This window comes from Asparagus officinalis, chromosome 1, assembly GCF_001876935.1.
Source record: "Asparagus officinalis chromosome 1, Aspof.V1, whole genome shotgun sequence".
NCBI classification, from domain to species: Eukaryota; Viridiplantae; Streptophyta; class Magnoliopsida; order Asparagales; family Asparagaceae; genus Asparagus; species Asparagus officinalis.
The window spans coordinates 84393811-84417020 of NC_033794.1; the positions used below are offsets into that span (position 1 = coordinate 84393811).

Genomic DNA, 23210 nt, shown 5'->3' on the forward strand with positions numbered 1-23210 from the left:
ACGAAAGCGGGCAAAAATACTGCAAAGAAACTATCGTCAGACCAAACCCGCGTGCGGGTCAACGCTTGCTGACCCGCGTGGGAGCAGGTCGATTCCCGTTAACCCGTGTGGGAGCCAGTCGATCACCGCTGACCCGTGTGAGAGCGGGTCATAGGGTGCTGGGTTTTTTTTAAAAACCCGCTTCTCCTTCCTCTTTCTTCCCCACTTATTTTCTTCTACCAATTTCAAATTTCCCACCTTTTTCAAAAATCGGTCTTTCAAGAACTCTCCTCCTCTAGGAACTCTCCTAAGATCAAAACTCTTGAAAGCCCCTTTAAATACCCTTTTCAACTTCTTGATTTCGGTCAGATCTTGACTCAAAGAATTAGGGTTTCGGCTACCTTCAAATCCCAAGTTCGTGCTCTCTTTGATTCCAAGTAAATATCGTGACTCAAACCTTTGATTTTGTTCGTCTTTTTCGATTTTCATTTGATTTTAAAACCCTAACTTCCCCAATTCCTTGTTAGGGTTTCAACTCTTAAATTCGAAGCCCTATAATTCATCACAAGTCCACGTGGCTAGCTCTTCCTCTTCAAACTCGGGTAAACTCGTGCCTTCCTTATTTTTGATTTTCTATCGAAATTAATCTTCTAGCTTGTGATTTTTTGGGGGGAAAGACTGAAGATGAGGTTTAATTTTAAATGGAAACTAAACTTGGGGTGCTTGACCGTGGATATTGATTTGATTCATTCTCTTACATATGTCTGAGCCTTGCCCTTGGTTACTGTTCGTTTGATTGCGTTGTTGTATATGGCCTAAACTGACACCCAAGACTTGGATTTGTGTGGTCGTTTGGTTGTGCTTGAGGATCAAGTTTTTTAATACTTGATTGTGTGCACATGTTTAGTTGTATGATCTTGACTTGATTTGTGAGCTCGTAAATTTGCATGTTGATATGGCCGAGACTTTGATTTTGATATGTAGGTTGGATTTTGAATGATAATGAGGACTTAAGTGCTTAATTTAGGTATTTGAGAACCACTCCTCTTGGTTTTGTCCTCGAGTGTGAATCGAGGCTCTTGGTTTTGTGTGAGTCAAATTTCTTTGCTTGAATTTTGGATGAGAACTGAAGTCATCGTTTGGTTGTTGGGACTATTTGGTTCATCCCCTTGCTTTTTTCTATGATTTTGTTTTGAGAGCTTGGAACTTGATAGCCGAACTCCTTTGACTTGGTTGCATATGTGTATGCTTGGCTTGATTGCATGCACATGAGACGTGGACTTAATTGTGGTCGTATGTGAGGTTTGAATACGAGTTTCCAAGATTTGTGACCATGGTTGAATCCTTAGCCTGAACTGTAAAACCCTGATAATTTTTGAATGATATATTAATTTGAGATTAATTATGGTTTATTGATATTTTGTATGATAAATATTATTTAATGGTATATGAGTATAATACCATGTGTTTTGAGTATGAACGAGTTCATACATGAGAGAGAAAAGAGTAGAAACATGCACAATGACCAAACTCATAAAAAACTAAAATTACCCAGTCCGGTCTACCTCCACGGTCGACCGGAGCCGGTCGACCGCCACTGTCGACCACGAAACCTGCAGAGAGCTGTTTCCCCTATTTTGAGTTGGTTTCGGATTTCTAAATCCATATTCGTTTTCCTTGATATATATATATATATGAGTTTTTCACATTTTTCTCAGTTTTCCTAAGAACTCTAACAACCACCAAACCCCCCAAACCCTAGTTTGATTTCTTGGAGAAAATTGGAGGCTTTTGAGCGAGATTTTTCTTGGTTTTTGGCTTTTGGAGTGGAGATCTCTTTCAACCTTGCTTCTAAAACGTTTTTCGACAATCTCAGGCGAGTATCATCTCTGCTAATCCCCCTCCCAGTTTTTAAAACGTTTTTAAAGAGATTTAAACATGTTTTGTAGAGCCTAAACAACTAGATTATGAATAAAAGATAACTCTTTTGTATTATATGTATAAAGATTAGGTCTTTTTATGCTAAAAAGGTTGAGAACGAGTTTTACAGATGTAATTAAGATCTGAAGATGATTTTAAAACGTGGTTAATCTAAAGAAAGAAGTTTGATTCATCGTTTTGAGCTTTTATGCATGTTTTAGGGTTTTGAACATAAATCTAATGCATAAAATCATGGTTATATATGTTGATTTTGATTCCAGATATTTATATCTGCTGTAACATGTTAGTATGCAAGATTCATGAAGTTTTTACCATGTTTGAATCACAAGAACATGACGTGAACACGACACATGACAATCCGGAGAAAACTAGAAATCTGGCTCACGGTCGACCGGTATGGTTGACCGCGTGCAGGACAGAGACTTGGGTAGCCTCTGGAGCCCGTTGCGGTCGACCGCCACGGTCGACCGCCAATCTGATATTGGCCTATGCATTGTTTTGGTTTGATTTCTGTTTGTCGAGCACTTCTCTCGACCTTGTGATGATTAACTACAATGTTAAGACTTGTTTAACACCTGGGATGATGGTGAACTTCAGATGTGGACATGCACACCGAGATATGTGTACTTATGCTTAGTTTGTGTTGAATTAACACACTTTTGTCACAAGTTAAATTTGATAAATACACATGACTAGTATTTGATCTTTCAGGTATCCAGAATAGGGAGATGAAACCTATTTACCGCAGAACGATTGAGTAAGAATATTACAATAGTATCGTTATTACATGTATCCGGAATAGGGAGATAATAATTCCTATTGCCGCAAAGCGATTGAGTAAGAGCATTACAAGAGTATCGCTATAGCACAAGATGATGCACACATAGATATTTGATCAGTTGTAAGTTTTACTTCCATGATATATTACTCACGAGTAGAGTATTTCCTTTGAGATTTTGGCACACCCGTTATGGACGGTAGTTATATTCATTTTGGTTTGGTTGACATCCTCTTATATTAAAGCAGGCTACTCGGATGTAATTCGAGATGAGGTATTTATTCTTTATGTTGGAGATTTGAGTATGTTTCCTTGACTATTTGTTTTTCATTCATAGAGAGCAATAAGAATGATTTGATATATGTAAGTACTGACTATTTTCTTATATACTCCTACCCCTTCCCTTGGGGAGAGGTAGTGATAATCTCTCTAGCACTTTGACGCTCGTTGTTTTCCCTCTTTTAGGCAGCGAGTCTGGCACACGGAGAGTCGCAGGTTGATGGGACTTCTTAGTTGTACATTTAGCTACTTATTATACTTTGTAGTTATTACAGAACTCCACATGTAGTTGATTATTTTTAGACTCTAACTTATTATACTTTGTAGTTATTACAGAACTCCACATGTAGTTGATTATTTTTAGACTCTAGATTGGTATTTTAGTTTAGAGTTGAGAGCTTTCCACATGTAGTTGATTATTTTTAGACTCTAGATTGGTATTTTAGTTTAGAGTTGAGAGCTTTTGTGAGACCTTGTTTATTTGACTCATTGTATTTGAGATCCAGTTTATACTCAGAGACATTTCTATTCTATTTCAGTTGGGTTCATTATTGATATTTCTTATGCTTCTTCTGTATATATCCAGTGTTGCCTATTTCTATTTTTGCCTGTCTGTACCTTCATCTATTTATTGTTTCCACTAGAGAGATAGTGATTGTGATGGTAAAACATGTCGTAGCATGGTGGTTGATACTTGACAGGTTTGACAATCCGGGTTTTATCTGGGACTGCAGCCTTGTGTGAACCCTGGGGCGTCACATGAACCACATGTAAGAATTGAGCTTGTGTCCACTTTTGGCTTTTGAGAGAAAAATGTCCAAGCCCTTAGCTTGTGTATTGGTCGAGAATCGAACTCGCCGCCCTAGCTTCATACATTTATTTTCCTCACCCCAATTTACATCGGAGATGTTTTATAAGTTTAATCACCTTCAGCTAGAAAATTCCATTTTATAGAATTTCAGTCAAAGATTCGTAATTGCCTTTAATCTCTGATTTACGTATCTCGATTCTCGATATAACTGAACTATTGTCTTCATTGCAGATTAGCTATATCGACAAGGAGATCACGCTTTCTGAGGAGCTGCTCAACCGCTCAGTCACCTGAGAGAGAGCCTCTGTCTTTCACTAGTAAGATTTTATAATTCTCTGCTCATGAATTTAATAATAGCATATCATGTTGCATATTGCATCCCCGCTTTGTTCTCCTTGGTGAGACAATTGGGAAGAGCTGAGATCCTCCTTGGTGGGGATTGACACTTCACAGATACGTTTTGCTTGGTCTAGACACGGCTTAATTAATTTGGGGCGATTTCCTGCTGTATTATATTCCAAAGGATGGGTATATCGTCACTTTGTTCATGTGACAATATACATCGTGCCTCGTGCATATAATGTAGTTTAAATCGTCTTGCCTAACTATCAAACACTTTTCCTCTTTTGTTGTATTATATCCCCATTTTGTCCTCCTTGGTGAGGCAATTAGGAAGAGTTGATACCCTCCTTTGTGGGGGTTGATGCTTATCAGATATGTTTTGCTTGGTCAAGACGTATCTTAAGGCAATATGTGGTGATTTTTTGCCGTATCGCATTTCGTAAGATAGGGTATGTCATCGCACTATTCACGTGATAATATATGTTATCTTGTGTTCGGGATAAAGTTAAAATCATCTCGCCAATTACAAGGTAGTGACTCCATCTCACGGATTGGTGAGATGAATTCAACGCCCTGTGTTGCCCTAATATTTCTTTATAACTGCGTTTAATAAACACACGTTATTTGTTTCAATTGAATACCCTGCAACACCATTTTCTCCGTTCGAGATAGATGGCAATAGGAGTAGGTATTACACTGCTGTTGACGATTCGGCGTCGATTTCGCCTACTTCTCAGTTTGCTTCGGACCTTCCAGATGAGTTCTCTAAGTTGGTACGGGAAGGGGACCACCGCATCACATGCCAGCTAATTACTGACGCATTGTTCGCAGAAGATACGTATCCCGTTCACCCTTTAAGGAAGACGAATTATATGTTCGGCGATTCCGTGATAAATCCACCCACCATAACCCTCAGAGATGAGCAGTGGTTACATAGGGATGGTACAACTTGTTTATACCTCCCTCTAGTCCCTCGTCATCACTCACTGACAGAATTGCGGAAGCAAGCGGTGACGCGACAAATGGCATGGACTCTGACAGAGGAACACACCAACGTTCATTGCGGATATGTCACCAGTCATTCACTCCTGGGCTCAAGTGGTAGAAACCATATCATAAGATTACACCCCGGTGTGATGGGATTGGAGGACCCGCCTAAAGGGGAGGTACCTATAGTGGCTCGCACAGTGAAGAATCTCATTGCCATGCTAGGGTGAGAGTTACTTGTCAAAAATTATGGATGCCATGGCTGGTCTCATTCTTTAGAAAGTTATGGTGGGGCAGGATGACAGGTTATGTCCTCAACCGATGGGGTGCTGAATTGAAGGCGATGGGGTTGTATGAAGCTATTCGTTCCACCAAATATGGATTACCGGTGAGCGTTATCCACTTCACCAGATTAATAGAGCTGTATAATCCGGATACCAACACTTTTCTAACCCGGAATGGAGAGTTGGGACTACCTTTCCATGAGATGCATAAGGTCTTTAGATTATCGATGGGAGACCTGTTGTATCAGGAGTATTTTCCCTCCAACCGGGAGTTGCTTCAATTGAAAACCCATAAGCCTGCTCGATATGACACATTATGGGAACTTACATGTCATTATCAAATAGCCTTAGCCGGAACCAGTCCAATTGTGAGGAAGAAGTCTCCTCAAATAAGCCTGAAGCAATTCTCAGGTTATTTATTCAAGAATTTGGAAAAATCCGACGAGGCAATTTATGAGCTAAAACCGCTAACTCCTTCGGAGATAAATAACCTGATTGAGAAATATGATGCTCGATCCTACACCATTGTGAGTGCCCAGGTAGATTCTCTGTAGGGACTAAGTTAAAAACTTTCTTATGGTGTGCGGAGAAGTCCATTCACCCTAAGACTTTGTTGGCTGGTTACATCGCACTTTGGTTGAAGAAGTGTGTGGTGCCGTATCAGACCTCCGACACCTTACCGATAGAGGTTTTATTCCCTGCTGTCCAGCTTGATTATGGAAAAAGCTTATCTCTTCTGCCAGCAATGGTTGCCGACATACATCGTGGGCTTCATAAAGTGGTCACAGCTTTTACTCAAGCGGAGGAGACTCCATCCGATAAGATCCCTATGGCGAAGGCGAAGCTTCTTACACCTATCTGATGGGGTGGCTGGTTCTTCATCGCCTTGATCTAATGTCAGCCCCAACTAATGCAGATCTATCCACTCCTTTGCTACAATTACTTGAGGAGTGCAAATGGAAAGTTCGAGACCTCTTGAACGTTAGGAAGAGTTTGCATATTCATAAGGGTTGGTGTTCAATCCATGCTTCCCTCGATTTGCTAGCAGATATAGTGGGTTGCTAGCCAACGTAGAAGCGTCGGGAACAAGTCGGACTTCTCTCAATGTTAGCTATTTCAGATGGCTGATGAACATAAGGCCAAGCCATCTCCTCTTCCGAGTGAAGGAACGCTACTACTTAGAGCCTTATCTGTCGTACCGGTTCTCCCGTCAATTTGGATATGATAAATTATACATTGGGAATCTAAACCAACAGTTTCATACTCGTGGTGGACTAGTAGACGGCGCTCGAGCCTGGCTGTGGAACGTGACGGGCTATACCGGCACCAAGTTCGGTCTTCCGAATGCTAAACGCCACTTAGAGTTGACATATTTATGTTGCAAGTGGCGTATGGAAGCTAATGAGTCCGTCCCTCTAAGGCTAATTAAGGAGTTGATGGCTGAAGTTGCGTCACGTATTACTGAGAGGATGGTCCGGGAAAGCATGCAGGAACAAAGGAGACACGATAATAAGCTCGCTGGTCCCTCAGGAAAAGGGAAGCAGAAAATAGAGGAAGTAGAAGAGGAGTCGTTTGCTTCTGACAAGGAGACTTCTGAAGAGGATGAAGTTGCTACTGGTGGGGGTATAGAGGTTAACAGCGATTTCAAGGAACATGCGACATGTTTGTCTGAGTCTTTTTATAAAGAGCTATGGGATCTATCAATTGCTGATCGAGCTCGTCGACTTAATGCTCGAAAGAAGTGGAAAATTTGCCCACTTATAATAGAATGATGGTTGAACTTTCAGATGTAGGTTCCGAGGAAGAAGAGAGGAGAAGTAGTCTTATCACCCGTGCTCGACCTCAAGCCACAACTCAAACTGGATTACAAATTGAGCAGCATGCTATATCAACACAAGACAGACCCATGGATCTTAAAGAGGCTTGACCTACAAAACGAATGAAGATGACTATCAAGTGACGCACTAAACCCCAGGTTTCTCAAACAGGAGTGGCCAGCGATGCGCTCATCGGTGGGGAAGGTAATATTTCAATTCTCGTTATCTTTTCAATCCTTTCATCTACCAAGCTTTAGACTTCGCAAATTTTATATTCTAGGGGGTCATGAAGAAGAGGGAATGACGTAAAATCCTCCTTCTCCCAACTTAGATTTTTTTGGAGGACCCAGCTTCATGCCACAAACAAATGAGGCTGTGGCTAACGATCCGGCGGGTGTTGAAACAGGCACGGCCCTTGAGACCGACAAAGGTGCCATTACAGAACATGATTTGTCTACAATGATCGCTAGCCCAAGTACACCTATTACCGATAGTACACCTTTCAGGTGGTAATATCAGGCATTAAACGACTCATAGTTCATCCCTCCCCTAATTGCTTACATGCTTCTGACTCTTTTAGAAAAGCTATAAGAGGCGAGGGTAGATGCCAGGATCGCAGAGCCTACTGTTGCTACCAGAGGTAAATTTAATTCCCCTTCATCGTTGATTTTCAACTTCTCTTTCCGTGTCTTAACACTTAGACTTTTCTGTAGATATTTTGATGGAAGGTTTAAGCGACGAGAAGCCTTTCACAACGTAGGCGTGGCACGAAGCTCAAGCCTCTGCAAATTCTAAGATTCAAGAACAAGAGGGCCGTGTTCATCAAATAGAGGCCATTTTTAATGATAAATTAGCAGCCCTTCGCGACATTGACTCTTCTTTCGCATCAGGTGTTGCTACGATAGAGAAACTCGAATCAGAACTTAAGGCAGCTAAGGATGCTCAGACTGTTTTGGAAATGACAAAGGCCCATGTGGAGGGCGTTGTAGATATAGTGTCCAAGAAACTGGAACTTTCCAAAGAGAAGTTAGCTTTGATAAAGACAGAGGCTGCATGAATATTGGCTGTTGATGAGGACTCCATGAAGACCACACTGCAGAGCAAGCTTGAGCAAGCTTATACTGTAGAATTATCTAAGTTAGAGGAACAAGTTCTTAGCCATAAGCTTCATGTAGATTGATCGTAACTCTTGTATCTACGAACTCAATTTTCATTAATGAAAGATATTTTCTTTTCATTCATTATGTCTCTTTTATTATGATGTCTCATTTTGTTTGGAATAATCAATCATAATATTTACAGGATTTTAAACAAACCCTCAGCCATCAACGGGTTTGATGAGCCTTTACCAACTAACATTTGAGTCGGGCTAGCATGCAAATTGTTTAGGTCCGTTCCATATGTAACATTATGCTAACAGAGTTAACTCTCTTAGTGCTATGAATTTGAATATGTAGACTTTGCCATTTGTACGGGAATAGACTACCCGGCAATGCGTGTTAAGCACTGACTTATCCCTACTTAGGCTTCAGGATAAAATTCCCCATACTTACGTTCTGGTATTTTTTTCACTCAGTGAAAGACTAAACCAACAACGTGTGTTAGACGTAGACTTAAGATTTTTGGAAAATCCTCAGCGATCAACGGATTTGACATGCCTTTACTGATCACCATTTGAATCAAGGTAGCATGCAGATTGTTTAAGTCCGTTCCGCATGCAACGTTGTGCTAAGAGAGTTAACTCTCTTAGTGCTACGATATTGAATACGTAGGTTTCATCTTTCTCACGGGAATAGACTACCCGTCAATGCGTGTTAAGCACTGACTTATCCCTACTTAGGCTTTAGGATAAAATTCCGCAGACTTATATTCTAGTGTCTTTTTCACTCGGTGAAAGACTAAACCGGCAAGGTGTGTTAGACGTAGACTTATCTTTATTTAGGGATCGAGAAAAAGTTCCCCGTGCCTAAAGTGCACGGATTTGGAGTTGAGACTTGTGTCTTTTCTTGGAGTAAAGACAAACCCGATGCCAAAGAGGAAGAATTTTATATCCTATCTCCCTGAACTGAAGAAGAAGAATTTTATATTCTATCTCCAGTTACAAAGAAAATTCAAAGTAGGATCTCCACCCTAATAATCCAGAAAGGTGAAACTAAGAGTGAGATCTCCACTCCGAGAATCAGGAAGATTCAAGCAACCCTAACTTTTATAGGATTGATTACTTAATCTAAAAGGGAAATCCTCATATATCGGGGTGGAATTCCAACTTCGGCCCTAACTTTTATAGGTTTGGCCAAAATAGGAAAAGATGAGAGTCTTTCGTTTATCGAAAGGGCATTCTGATTTTGGTCCTAACTATCTGCAGGTTTGACTAAGTAGGGTTGGAGGCAATCCTAACTTTTATAGGTTTGGTTGCTCAATTTTAAAGTGGACCTCTCGTTCATAGAAGAAATCGAGAGGGGATTCTGGCTTTAGCCCTAACTTTTATAGGTTTGACCAAGCAAATGATGGGAGTAGAGTACAAATAGCCGTGAAAATGCTGACTCGTACTATCCGCTCGATGGAGGATTTTGGTGTTAAGCGATTAGAACTTAACACCCCAAGTTTGAAAATTACCAAAGATTGGCGGATAGAATTTTTGAGTGTCGTGTTAGTATTCTAATAACGTGAGTGTGAAGTGTACAAACACGGCGAGAGTTTGAACAGATTTAACCGATAGGAATTTTGATGGACCCACCATCAATTGATTTGATCAGTGGGGGATTTTGTGGTGGAAGATTATGAATTGTCAAACACTAGTGAGAGTTTTGTGAGGAAAGATTGATCTATCACGATGATCGAATCTCGTCTTAGTAAAAGTATTCATTCGATCTCGACAGTGAGACACGTTTTAATCTTGAGGACATTCAGGGTCCAAGTGGGGATTTTTTATTTATCAATTTTGTAGTAACTGGGTTATCCCTAAGAATACCACACGTAGTATTCTTCTGGGAACTTCCCGATACATGGGTTATCCTGAATGCACTAATGGTAGTACTTTTTTAGGAACTTCCCGTTTATCGGCATCATAAGCCGGGCGCGTTCCTTGGTAATAAGGAGATATACACCATTTGAATAGACTATTTCTACCATAAATGGTCCTTCCCATTTGGGTTCGAACTTGCATTTCTTTTTGGAATTAAGGATCATTGGCCGTCGGACAGCTAAGACCAAGTCACCTTCTTTAAAACTCTGTTATCAAACATTTTTATCAAAAGCTCGGGAAATTCTAGCTTGGTAGAACTCAAGTGCTGTTGAGCTTCCAAGCGCTTTTCGTCGATCATTTCGAGTTCTTCGAGACGTTTCTGATGTTGTTCTTCGATCATCATCTCCGTTGTGAGAGCGATCCGAAGAGATGGAATTTGGATCTCCAATAGAAGAACGACTTCACACCCGTATACCAGAGAATACGTGGTTGCTCTAGTAGGCGTGCGAACTGTGGTGCGATAGGCCCATAGAGCTTCATCAAGTTTATCGTCTCAATCTTGTTTATTAGTCTTCACGAGTTTTAACAAAAGTTTTATGATAGTCTTATTAAAGGCTTCAGCCAATCCATTTGATGTGGGATTGTAAGCTGTCGATAAGACATCTTGAATTTTAAACTTCTCACAAAACTTGATGAAGGCATTACTGACAAACTGAGGACCGTTGTGATGTATGATTCGCCTTGGGATACCATACCGATAGATAATATGGTTCTTGATGAATGCAACAATCCTGCTCGTCTTAACTTCTCTGAGCGGAATCACTTTAGCCCATTTAGAGAAGTAATCGGTAATTGCTAGGATGAATTGGTTGCCTTTGATCGATTAGGGAAAAATAAGACCAACAACGTCCATTGCCCAAGTCTCAAAAGGCCATGATGTAGCCGAAGGGTATAGATGCTTCGGAAGTTGGTGCATATAATTCGCATGCACTTGACACGCATGACAGTTTCGGGTGTACGCGACTGCATTGTTAATTATGGTGGACCAGAAATATCTCATCCTTCTGATGCGGTCATAAAGTTTGGGGCTAGGTTTGTGTACACCACAAACTCCTCCATGCGTCTCTTTAAGGACTTCTTCCGCTTCTTTAGTTGATAGACAATAGAGTAGCAAACCATCGTACCCCCGTCGATATAATGTTTGACTCTCCGTATTATAGTAGAACCTCGGTGCTCTCCATCGAATTGATTTTGTTTCCTTCACGTCTTTAGGCAAAATACTGTGCAAGACATAATCTATGATAGGAAAACGCAAATCTCGAGGCTCAAAGCTAACTTGGACTGAATGCACCTCTTTAATATCCTCTTCTTCATTGTCCATATCTTAGATTGGTACGAAGAGCTAGTGGGTTCTTACTATGACGAACTGTTCCGTTTCGGGGGGTTGTGCTAAAGATACTACTAACACTGCTAGCGCATCTGTGTATGCATTCTATAGATGTGGAATGTACTCGATAAAAAATCCTTTAAACGATTCAGCCATCTTGATAGCCACCTTATAATACGGTATTAAATCCTGACTTCTGACCTCATACTCTCCTTGAACCTTGTTAACTATCAGTTGAGAATCATCGAAAGCTTCGAGATACTCGACCCCTAGCTCTTTAGCGAAGCTGAGTCCAATAAGCAGCACGTTGTACTCAGCTACGTTGTTTGAACACGGGTCACTCAGTAAGTAGGCTCGAGGCATCACATATTTTCCCGGGGAAACTAAGACAACTTCGACTCCGGAGGAGATCTTAGAACATCCAGGAGTACTTGCTACATTAGTTACTCGAGAAGCACCATCGAAGTACAAACACCACACTTGTTGGTGGGAAGTTCTATTAACTTCGTGGGCTTCATCTGGTAGATCATCGTATATCTCGGTAATATCCGTAGTTGGGTTAGCCGCTAAGAGATCACAAATAGCTTATCCTCTGACAGACTTCTGTTATTTAAAGTGTAGGTCGTATTGGGACAAAAGCATGGCCCATTTTGTTAACCACTAATTCATGAAAGTCGACTGCGTCATGAATACCCAGACTGGGTTAACATTGGAGATAATATAAATAGTCTGTCCGACGAAGTAGTGTCGCATCTTTTGAATAGTAAACACCAAGGTGAGACACTCCCTTTCAATCATTGGAGACCGAGATTCGGCACCTACAAGGGTCCGGCTCAGGTAATATATAGCCTGTTCATGATTGTTGTCATCGTCTTGTGCAAGTAATGCACTTAACGAGTGGCTCGTCACCTTGACATAAATCAAGAACGGTTTGCCCGATTTCGGTGCGACGAGCACAGGGGGTTTCAAGAGATATTCTTTGATATTTTTGAACACTTTTTGACAAGTATTATCCATATGAATGACACGCCCTTCTTTGTGAGCCTGGAGAATGGTTCACATTTTCCCGAAAGGTTTAAAATGAACCTTGTGCAAGTAATGCACTTAACGAGTGGCTCGTCACCTTGACATAAATCAAGAACGGTTTGCCCGATTTCGGTGCGACGAGCACAGGGGGTTTCAAGAGATATTCTTTGATATTTTTGAACACTTTTTGACAAGTATTATCCATATGAATGACACGCCCTTCTTTGTGAGCCTGGAGAATGGTTCACATTTTCCCGAAAGGTTTAAAATGAACCGATGGATATAAGCCAACCATCCTTGTAACCCTCTGAGTTCCTTAAGGTTTCTCGGGTGTTGTAACTCATTAATTACCTTAACTTTATCAGGGTCAATGTGAATGCCCTTGGTGGTGACAACGAATCCAAGGAATTTGCTACTGGACATTCCGAGGAAAGATTTGGTAGGATTTATCTTCAGTTGATGAGTCCGCATTAGGTTGAACATCGTCTTCAAATCTTCAATGTAATCATTCTTGTTACGGCTCTTCACGACTAGATCATCCACATAGCATTCAACAGTCTTCTGAAGATTCTCCTGGAAAATCTTCGACATGGCTCTCTGATATGTGCGCATTCTTTAAGCCAAATAGCATAACCATGTAGCAGAACACGCCGAGGGGTGTTCTGAATGTGGTATGCTTTCATCATCTAGATGCATCTTTATTTGATTATAACCAGAAAATCCATCCATGAAGGACATTCTCTCGAACCCACATATATTGTCGATGATAACATCCGTGATGGGAAGAGGAAAATTGTCCTTTGGACAGGCGGTATTAAGATCTCTAAAGTTAATACAAATCTTGATTTTCCCGTTCTTCTTAAGGACCGGGACAATGTTGGCAAGCCACTCAGGATGTTGCTCCTCACTGATAAAACCCGAGTCAATAAGCTTTTTAACTTTGGATTTGATCGCCTCCATAATTTGCGGACGAAACCGTATTTGCTGTTGTTTGACTAGTTTGACATCTGGCTTAATGTTGAGGCGGTGCATTGCCATATTTGGATCGATTCCTAACATATCCTCGTAGTTCCAAGCAAAAACATCGAGGTATTCCCTAATGAGGGCAATTAACTATTCTTTCTCATTTGGCGGGAGGCTGTCGCTAATGAATATTGGTTCCGGATTATCCTCATCACCCATATTCACCTGGATTACTTGGTCCTCGGTAGATGGTTCCCTTTGTTCAAACCTATTACCGTACTACATATTCAGGTGATGAACCCAAGGGTCTTCCCAAGTTGGCATTTGATCATCTTCCTCAGTTGTGATGGGTTCAATCAAAGCCATGTTTCACATTAGTCCTTTGAACATTTCTCCAATACTAGCGTCAGAATCCCATGCTGAAGAATCGGAAGAACATTCGTCTTTACCATTATTAGCTATTTGATCAATGACTTGCCAGCAGCACTCGTCATTAGATGAGGAGACATAGCCTAAGACTCTTCTGTAGCTATAATAAGTATCGAGATTTCCTTTTGGTACATAGTCCATACAAGGTGGAACTCACGGTCCTTGACCAAAACAAAGACCTTCCCCGAGTGCGAAGTCATATCCGCATTTTCCATGAGATCACACGCTTTTGAGCTTATTTGGATAAATGAGGAGCAGGTTTATCATCATCGTTCTCTTCTGTCAAGAAGTGGTCTGGTATTAAAACCTCCTTCCCTTTACCATAAACGACTTCTTTTTCACCCCTTACCTTTGCAGGAATGATAAGTGTCATTCCAAATGAGTCCTGAATATACTTCTTCATCATGCAAGACGATTGAATTGGCATATACAAATCAGGGTTATCGTATAACCCCTTTATAATGTTATCAAGACACAACGAATACTCTAAATCATTGTTTATTGCTACTTCTTCGGCAAGTTACCAATTACAACTACTATTCGATGACTCTTCATCATCAAGATTGATTACAATGGGTACAATATCATTAAGTATAAAACCACCATCGTAATCAAACTCAGCTTCGGTATCAGCTTCTTCTTCGTTGTCCGTACCTTAGACTGATGGTTCAGTATCGGATTCAGCACTGTAGAGAAGGGAGTTAGTAAAATAATTTTCTAACCGCTTAAACGGCTGCTTATCTGCGACCATCGTCTTTATGTCATTATTAGTATCTACATATTTAAGACACTGATGGAGGGTAGAAGGGACTAGAACGTTACCGTGGATCCATGGACGACCCAACAGTAAGTTATAGGAATTCTCTATGTCGATCACATAACATGTGACTTCTGACTTTAAATCTCCAATCTGGCACTTTACCCAGATTTTACCTAATGTTTCTGGACCCACTAGTGTTGAATCCATAGATCGTAGTGCCCGTGGAGGCTAATTTACTAGCCGACATTCCAAGACTGTACATCAATCGGAGTAGTATGATGCTGATAGCGGAACCTGGATCGACTTGGATCCGGTTGATAACACTAGAGCCCAGGTGCCCGATGAAATACAGGGACCGGTCTCGCTTTGAATTCTTCGTCTGCATGTCCTCCTTAGCGAATGTAATGCAGGAAAAGTGATTCGTCGCGAGGTTGCAGTGTTTGACTGACAGCTCTGATTCGTCAGGGAATGGCTTGATCTGAGTTAGGAAAACGTCAGAATTGGCCAAAGCTTCTTGCAACGTTTCCCTTGTGTCTTTTGAAAGACACAACAGCTCATATAAAGTCAATCTAGCCGATATATTAGCTAATTGTGTCATAATATTGAAGCAATGCGGAGTGTTCGAGCTCCCCAGTTTATCTCTTCCAATCGGTTGATTGAATCGAGACTGACTCGGGTTCTGAACCTCTTAGTATAAGGGTTCTTTCTCTATTTGCTTTTGTTGAGTCTTCTCAGCTGGTGCGGGGGGAGTTGTGACCACCCCCATTTTAGCTAATGTTTTAGAAGGAATAGTTTCGGTCACTCCCTGCTCGGTTAACTGATCGGAGGCACTCAGATATTTGAAATGGTATTCGTTTCCACTCCTGGTAGCATAAGTCAGTTCTCCGCTGGTTATAAAGACTTCTTGCTCATCTTCAGAGAGTGGGAAAGTAGGGATTCCTTCGTCATTTTCTTTTGGGATGACTGAGGCTCCACAGTAAGATTTTTCTTTCCCTTTTGATTTCTTTTTTGACAAAGATCCCACCCATTGTTCATCTTCAATCAGAGCAAGATAGACCCAGAGAATCTCGCCATTCGGGGCTTTATGCGGTACAAGTCCTTTCTGGCGTTGTCCATGAGGGTCTTTGTTGACGATCTTCATTGCTATTTTCATCATAGGCTCGGGTTGAAACCATTTCAAAAGAACAGATCCAAAGCTAATCGTTACTGCATTCGCGCCCACCTTCTTCTCCTTGGACGGTTTCATAGTAATGATCCAACATCAATCAAAGCTTGGATTTTATCTTTGAGGGCGTAACATGACTTGGTAGGGTGGTGAACCGCGGAACGCGTAGTACTTCGGGTCATTAACTCTTTTAGCACCTTCTTGATCTTGAATTAGAGTTAACTTGATCTTGTCATTCTCCATAAGGTATTTGAAAATACCGGGGACTTTGTCTTCTTTAAAAGAGTAAAATTTTGGGAATTTTGGTTCTGAGGTCTTTTGTTTTTGATGTCGTTGTTGCCATTGCGACTGCTGAGGTGCCTTTTGCTGCTGTTGTTATTGTTGTAATTGCGGTTACAGCTTGAATGTTTGGTTCACGTCCATTGCGTTCTCTTGTGCTTTCCCGTTACCCCGAGGGACAAATTTCTTTTGCGGAGTATTAGTCATCGTTTGACCTCTTTCGGCTTTCTTCCTTTTGAGGAAGCATTCGGCTCAGTCTCCTTACACTTTCAAATCCTTCCAAGTCTTGGGTGGCGCCATTCCCATGGCTTCGAGGATATCCAACGAAAGATTGTTGTGACAAGTTTCGAGAATGAAGTCTTCGCTAACTGGATCTCGACAATTCATTGCTTTGTTTCAGAATCATTTGCTGAAGTTCTCGACTAACTCTCCATCCTTCTGTTTCTCATCGAATAATGTTCTGATTAAAACCTCGGTATCGTAATCGAAGAAATTGGTAAGAAATATGTCTTCCATGTCATCCTAACTACTGATACTACCCGGTTTAAGACGGCGGTACCAACCGAAGGCTGCCCCACGAAGGGTACCAACGAATGACCACACCATCAAAGGTTCATTGCCGAAGATTGTTCCTAAATGGGACTTGAAATATATTAAGTGTTGAGTGGGGGAACCCTTTCCGTCAAATGGCGTAAAGTTAATCAATTAAACTTTGCCGGGTACGGAATTGATTCCTACTCTCTCTCGGGTATGGACATGGTATTCCGGTCTTCTTTACCTCTTGAGCACTCATCAACGCATTGATTTTGCCTTTCAAATCCCTCATCTTCTTGTCCTCACTTGTATTTTTCTTAGGGCGATTTTGGGGAGGAACGACGTAGTCATCCTTCATGTTGTTATCATTCATGGGCCCACCCCCAGTATTGTTGTCAACGAGAGGGATATTTATGTTGACATTTTTATCCCCTTCTCGATCACTATCTATTTGGTTAGGATTATTGCGATGGATGGATTCAGCTTATTGATTCGTCAGTGCCGTAATTTGTTGGACATGTATTTCCCTTATCTCCTGCATAGCCATTTCTATTTCAAAGTTAAAATTCTCTTTTTGCTTGGTTAGAGCGTCCTCGAGAATTTTAGCTATTTGCTCTGTGTTGATCATAAATGACTCATAGGATTGACCTGCGCTGGATGCCGTATCATCGGAAGCCTTTGCTGAACAAGCATTTGACGTTTTGTCATCTGAGTGTAGTCCCTTTTGCATTCTCTGGCAATCCCTTCGTCTACTGGTCCTCGATCGTAATCGGGTTATTCGCTGGGATACTCCTGAAAACTGATCAGGACTAAAGCGTTGATTCGACTTCCCTTTATCAGTCATGTTGACGTACACTTCTGGGAATTCATTGTTTTGTGTAGTTGATTTCTTTCTACGGAAATGTCTGGGCTTGGATGTTCCGGTGGAGATCCTTTCAAATGCTGAAACTCTCTCCAGAACTGTCTTAGGACAACAACATTCTGACAATACCGACTTGATAATCTTGGGTAATTCTTTTCTAAGACTTATTAGTACCCCCAGCCCGATAGTACAACTCGTCGGTCTGATGAACGGAGCAACCCATTATGTGTTGGCATGACTCCCCAGGTGTAACGTCGTCGTCAGACAAATACGTTTCTTTCTGGGGACTCAACGCTTTGTTAGCATCTTCAAGAGTCACACGTTTGCAACTACGCTTTCGTGAGCGTAAGCCTTCAACGGGCTCCTGGACTTCAACACGCAATCCAATACGGTCAGTTATAGGGACTTTCCCATCATGGGATCTCTTTCATTGCTTAAGAGGATGAGCGCGATGCCCAGTCTGATACACCATTCGAGATTCATTCAACGGGCCCAAGCGCTCTTTGACCGGAGCTTTGCCTCGATCATCGTGTAAAGGACCAAGGTGATCAACTATTGGCTTCCTGCTTTTGGACAAGTCTACACTGCCGCGGGGCTTCACTGGAAGTACCGGACCAATGAGAGCAGGGGCGAAACTTGACGGAATCAGAAAAACGGGTGCAGAGTATCTCCCGTCTCGACCTTGGCGCGGGTGAAGGATTGGTGACCTGTGCTGATCTTCACCCACGGCTGGCCGGGTCACCTGGGTGTGACCCGCGTTTCTTCATCTTTTTGGCCGATGTTTTGAGCCTCGACCTCCAGATTTGGCGTGGTTTTGCTGGTTCTTTCACCATGGCTTCCTTCTACAACTTATGTACTTCTTGTACTAGAATTCTTGTGTGCGTAAGTAGCGTGTGGCATTTCTAAATCCATTCTTCAAAGGTTGAACATGCCCTCTTAACGCAGACCCATTCATTCATCATTGGTTTGGAGGAGGAGTTGCTCGCTCATTGTTGTGGCTCTTGGCACCTTCTGGACCTCAGATCCTCCTCATGGCGGATCCCATCAACTGGCTCCAAAGCTTTGGCCAGTTGGCGCACAAGGCGTTTATGTCGCCTTTAACGCGCTCTCTTTGATAGGGTTGGCGCGCCTTCAGTGGTTGACTCTTTGATCGTGGAGGAGTCTAGATCTGCAGATCTGCCCTCGTTGGACGCCGGAGAAGAGTTGTGATGTGCAACTATAGCGACGGTGACACGGAGATCATCTTCTTGGGTCTTCAAATCCGAAGACCAGCGATTCTTCCTGGATTTGCGAGGAGAGGCGGATCTGGATGAAGAGGACAAGTATTCCTTGAACTTCTGCTTGTCGAACTCATATTTGACCTCTTCTTCAACTGGGATGCGAATCCGAGGTTGCGACACATCAGTCTTCGCAGAAAAGCTATCGGCTCCCACTGTGGTCGCTAGCGTGTTTGGGGTGGAAAGTTGATTTCTTTATTGCCATTGAATCTGTTACAATCGTTTATCGATTACAAGTTCACAAAATAGAAAAGTTGATCTTTTTATAAGATCTTCTTATATAATGAAAAAATAAAGATTACAACTTTGTCAAACAACACACAAATTCTATTTATTAGTCTCTGTTTGTGTGAGATGTTTGCCTGTGCCGGGGTTTATGCGTGGACCGCCTCAGATCGGATCCGGTTGACGGAATGATTAATTAGAGCTCTTACTTCATAAAGGAAGTAATCGTTAAAGTGATAATCTTAACCAGGTGAGATTACGAATCTTCTTGAGATCAAGACCAAGCCTGATCTTAAGGAATGAAGGGGGACGGGCCTCAGATCCTTCGAAACGCTCCTTCTTTATGCTAGAGTTCGCCAAAATCTGCTAGCCTCTCTCAAATTCGTCAGAACCTCACCATAGCTCCTCTAAAATTTGTGGCTCCCTTCAAAACTCCTCTAAAATTCGTAGCTCCCTTCAGATCTGCCTTTATGAGGGTGCTAGGGGTGTATTTATAGGCTTTAAATGTCGTATTTGTAGATAGGAATATCGTGTTTGTGGATAGGGTCGAAGAACAACTGTTATTATCCGTTTAGGTGGGCTTTCAGTTATGTAAAAGCTTCCACATATTTAAAGATAACCCCACATGTTTATGGATGATCCTAAGGAGTTCTAGAAGACAATCTTATCAAAAAATACGTCAGGAGCTGACTTGGGCGCGAGTCACTTCGACTGTCTCGCACATGTCCGAGACAGCTTGGACTATCTTAGGTATTTTGGTCTTAACTCTTTCGTATGAACTCAAAATGAGATGATTCAAAGTGCATTAGAAAGATAACAAAGAAAGGTTACAATTTGATAGCTGATTTCTATCAAACCTCAACTAATAATCTTGACAAAGAAAGATACAATTAGACGAATTTTAGGTTAACAAATGAAAGCCGCAAGTGGAGGATTTTCATGTAGATCGAGAAAGGTTACAATTTGATAACCTTCACAATGATTGATGAAAGCATTGATTTAATAGACTTCACAATCAACTATGAGAGTTACAATCTAACGACTCTCACATCCCAAACTGCTAAAGGAAAAATCACTGAACGATGGTCTTTGTAATGCTCTATAGAAGAGATTACAAGTCAACAATTTCTTCTAAAATGCAGAACTCATCCATGAGTTCAAAATTCAAAACACAGGCGGCCCCTGCATTTTCAACATCCAGCAGACGCCCAACTCTGCGTCTCCAGCCTAAGACGCAAAGTTAGGGTCTCGAACGTCGACCTGGGCGTTTGACTCATTCAAACATGAGCTGAACGATTTTAGAACTATTTTCCCCACTATCTGAGGAAATCACGCCCACTTAGGAGCGGATTAAGGGTTAGTTACACCCCTTATCTCCCTATAAATCTCAACAAACTCAACTGAGTTAAGACTAGAATTTTTAATCAGTTCAAAGAGGATTTTTTGGACCAGATCATCCACGAGATCTTGAGGCAGCGATCTTAAGTAACAGAAGATTTTCAGAGATTTAACACTTGGCTTATCAACCAGATTTTCGGTTAAAACAACTCTTTTCACAAGAGTTTAAGCTCGTTCCGAGTCATATAAAACTCGTCAAGAGTTTCTTTTAAAACTTGTCACGCAAGTTAGTTATTCTAGTGAATTGAGACGTGCGGTTCATCAACAGAGAGCAAACTCGACGCAAGCATTCGAGAAAGGCACTACATCGCCACCGTGAAGAACCTAGAATTCAACAAAGGGGAGGATCTCTATCGATTCTCTTCTCTTTTATAATCAGGAAATTTGAATTGTAATTAAGTTTGAGAGAGTTGTAAACATTCTTTTTCTAAGGAGTTAGAGAGAATAAAATCAAATACGATTCTTTCATCATTTTCTTATTACAAATTTTTTCCACCAAACATCGTTTCAATTTTTAGATATATTATGAATTAATGCTTCGATTAGACTGTGATTTGATTATGCTACAGTATGAAGATTTTGATAACTACGTGGGTTTGTTGATGGTTGATATTAATAATGATAATATGATAAATAATTTATAAGAAAATTATTTTTTTAAAGAGTTATTTTGCGATGTTCTTAACAGAAAGAATATATGATGAAGATTATTTTTAGATTTATTATGATGAGAAAAGAAATTATTTTGGAAAAAGGGTTAGTTTTGAATAATTATTAGAATAGATAATTTAAAATTATTTATTTCGGAAAAGGGGTCATTTCGAGTTGTTAAATTATTTTTGACAAAGAATTAGAATTTTGATAATTATGATGATTTAAAAGAATTTTATCTGCAAAAAGAATTATTTATTTTGGATTTTATGTAATTTATGATTTTGTGTGGGTAGTTGTAGACTATGACATTTCATGTACAAAACAATCACGGTTTTCGATTTCATTTTAACCATAGTCATATTAGATATTATTTTAGCTGCTGAAGTTGTATGAGTAGTTTAGAGGGTTGGATAACAAGATATTGATGAAACCGGGCTGTATGCATGTTTTTACTGATTCATGATTACATTTCATGTTTTGTGAATATTTTACTGTATTTGACATGTCTGCTTTTATTGTTCCTGGTTGTGTTGAGAACTTAGTAGTTTATGACTTAGTGTCCTCGTGCATGATAAACTGACCTAGTGACATGTGTGGGTGTGTTGACTGAATTTAGGTGGTGAACCAGAGATATTGTAGACTTTGATTGTTGACTTAGAAAACGAGAAGAGTTGGGATGGGGAAGTGTTTGTTCATGTGATCGGATGTGGTTGTTGATGTATCTTCCAGGCTCACGCTAGTGAATTTGTGTAGTCACTGGGTTGGTTTGTTGGGCTAAAGTGAATTCGTGTAGTCACTTTAGTCCGTAACCTGTTTTGTCACCTAAGCTTTGATTGCGTTCGGACCAGGCCGAGATCAGATTGCGTGTAGTCCTCTGACTGATTCGTGTAGCGGTATTAGATGCGCGTAGAGGATTTGTGAACAGTTAGTTATCCGGTAATATGAATATTGACTCTATGTGAGATGTGAACTAGTGAGTTTTTAGAATGGCTAGTATTCGACCCGATTACAGTGTGCAGTTAGCCTTATGATTATCATGTTGTAGTAGTGTTTTTGCATGTTGATTTTATTGTATTTCTAGTTGCACGTCTTTTTGTCATTTCTTTTATCGTATCGTTTTCCACTTGGGTTTTCATTCGATCTATTGTTTTGTGGGATCTTGTCGTGTGCCATGCACGCTGACGTACACCTATTTTCTCTGGTGTACGTCAGATTTAGAGGAAGGACAGGTCCAGCTTGGAGATGTGCTAGAGCCAGGATATTCTTAGTAGGAGTGCCTTGCAGACCGAGCAAAAGAAGCCGAAGTTTAGTTATTCCCTTTAGTTGTTCGATGGTCTTTGCTTACTTTTGTAGCATTTTCTTTTCCGCTTGATCATTGTATTTTACATTCTTCAGTATTCATTTGTTCAGTTTTGTATAAGGGCATATTGACCCGAATTTTATGTCTAGGATGATATTTCATTTGTGATATGTATATTTTTTGTTCTGAGTTGTTATTATATTCTCGCTATCTGTGATCGGGGACCTGTGCCTTTGCATTTATTTCTTGACGACGTATTAGATTGAAAAGAAATGTTTATTTTTATTTATTCTCCTTAATCTAATACGTCACGGGTTTGTTCACGTTCTGATTTTCGGGTATTTTAGGAAGTGGGGCGTGACATGCCACAACAATCTCTCCATTGATATGCTGGAAGCCCTGGGGGTCGTGCCATCTACAACATAGAAATAATTAAAACTGCGCGGGGAACATGCCGAACGCTTTCTCAAAAGAAAAAAAGCTTAAAAGAGGCCAACAGGTGACTAACCCCCCGAACTCGAATTTTGCTTCTCATGGTGAGGGAAAGACACCTGCAGCAGCTGTTAACGCTAATCAGACGTCACAATAACAACCTCAGAAGTAGCAAAGGACTTCGGATTCGAGACTCCAAAAAGAGTACTCCAAAGATGAAGAGGTTCTAGCTATCTTCAAATACCTCCTTAAAAACAACAAAATCAAGCTGCCACCTATTATGAATCAGGAGGAAGCTAACAACACTTCGGATCTAAAGTATTGTGTATACTATAG

At 40.9% G+C, this 23210-nt stretch overlaps 1 long non-coding RNA gene across 1 annotated transcript; it reads left to right on the plus strand.

The window, feature by feature from the left end:
- Positions 215-3200, plus strand: LOC109826894. Its single transcript, XR_002243301.1, has 3 exons — positions 215-416; positions 507-581; positions 3164-3200. It is a non-coding gene; the product is annotated as an uncharacterized LOC109826894 (long non-coding RNA).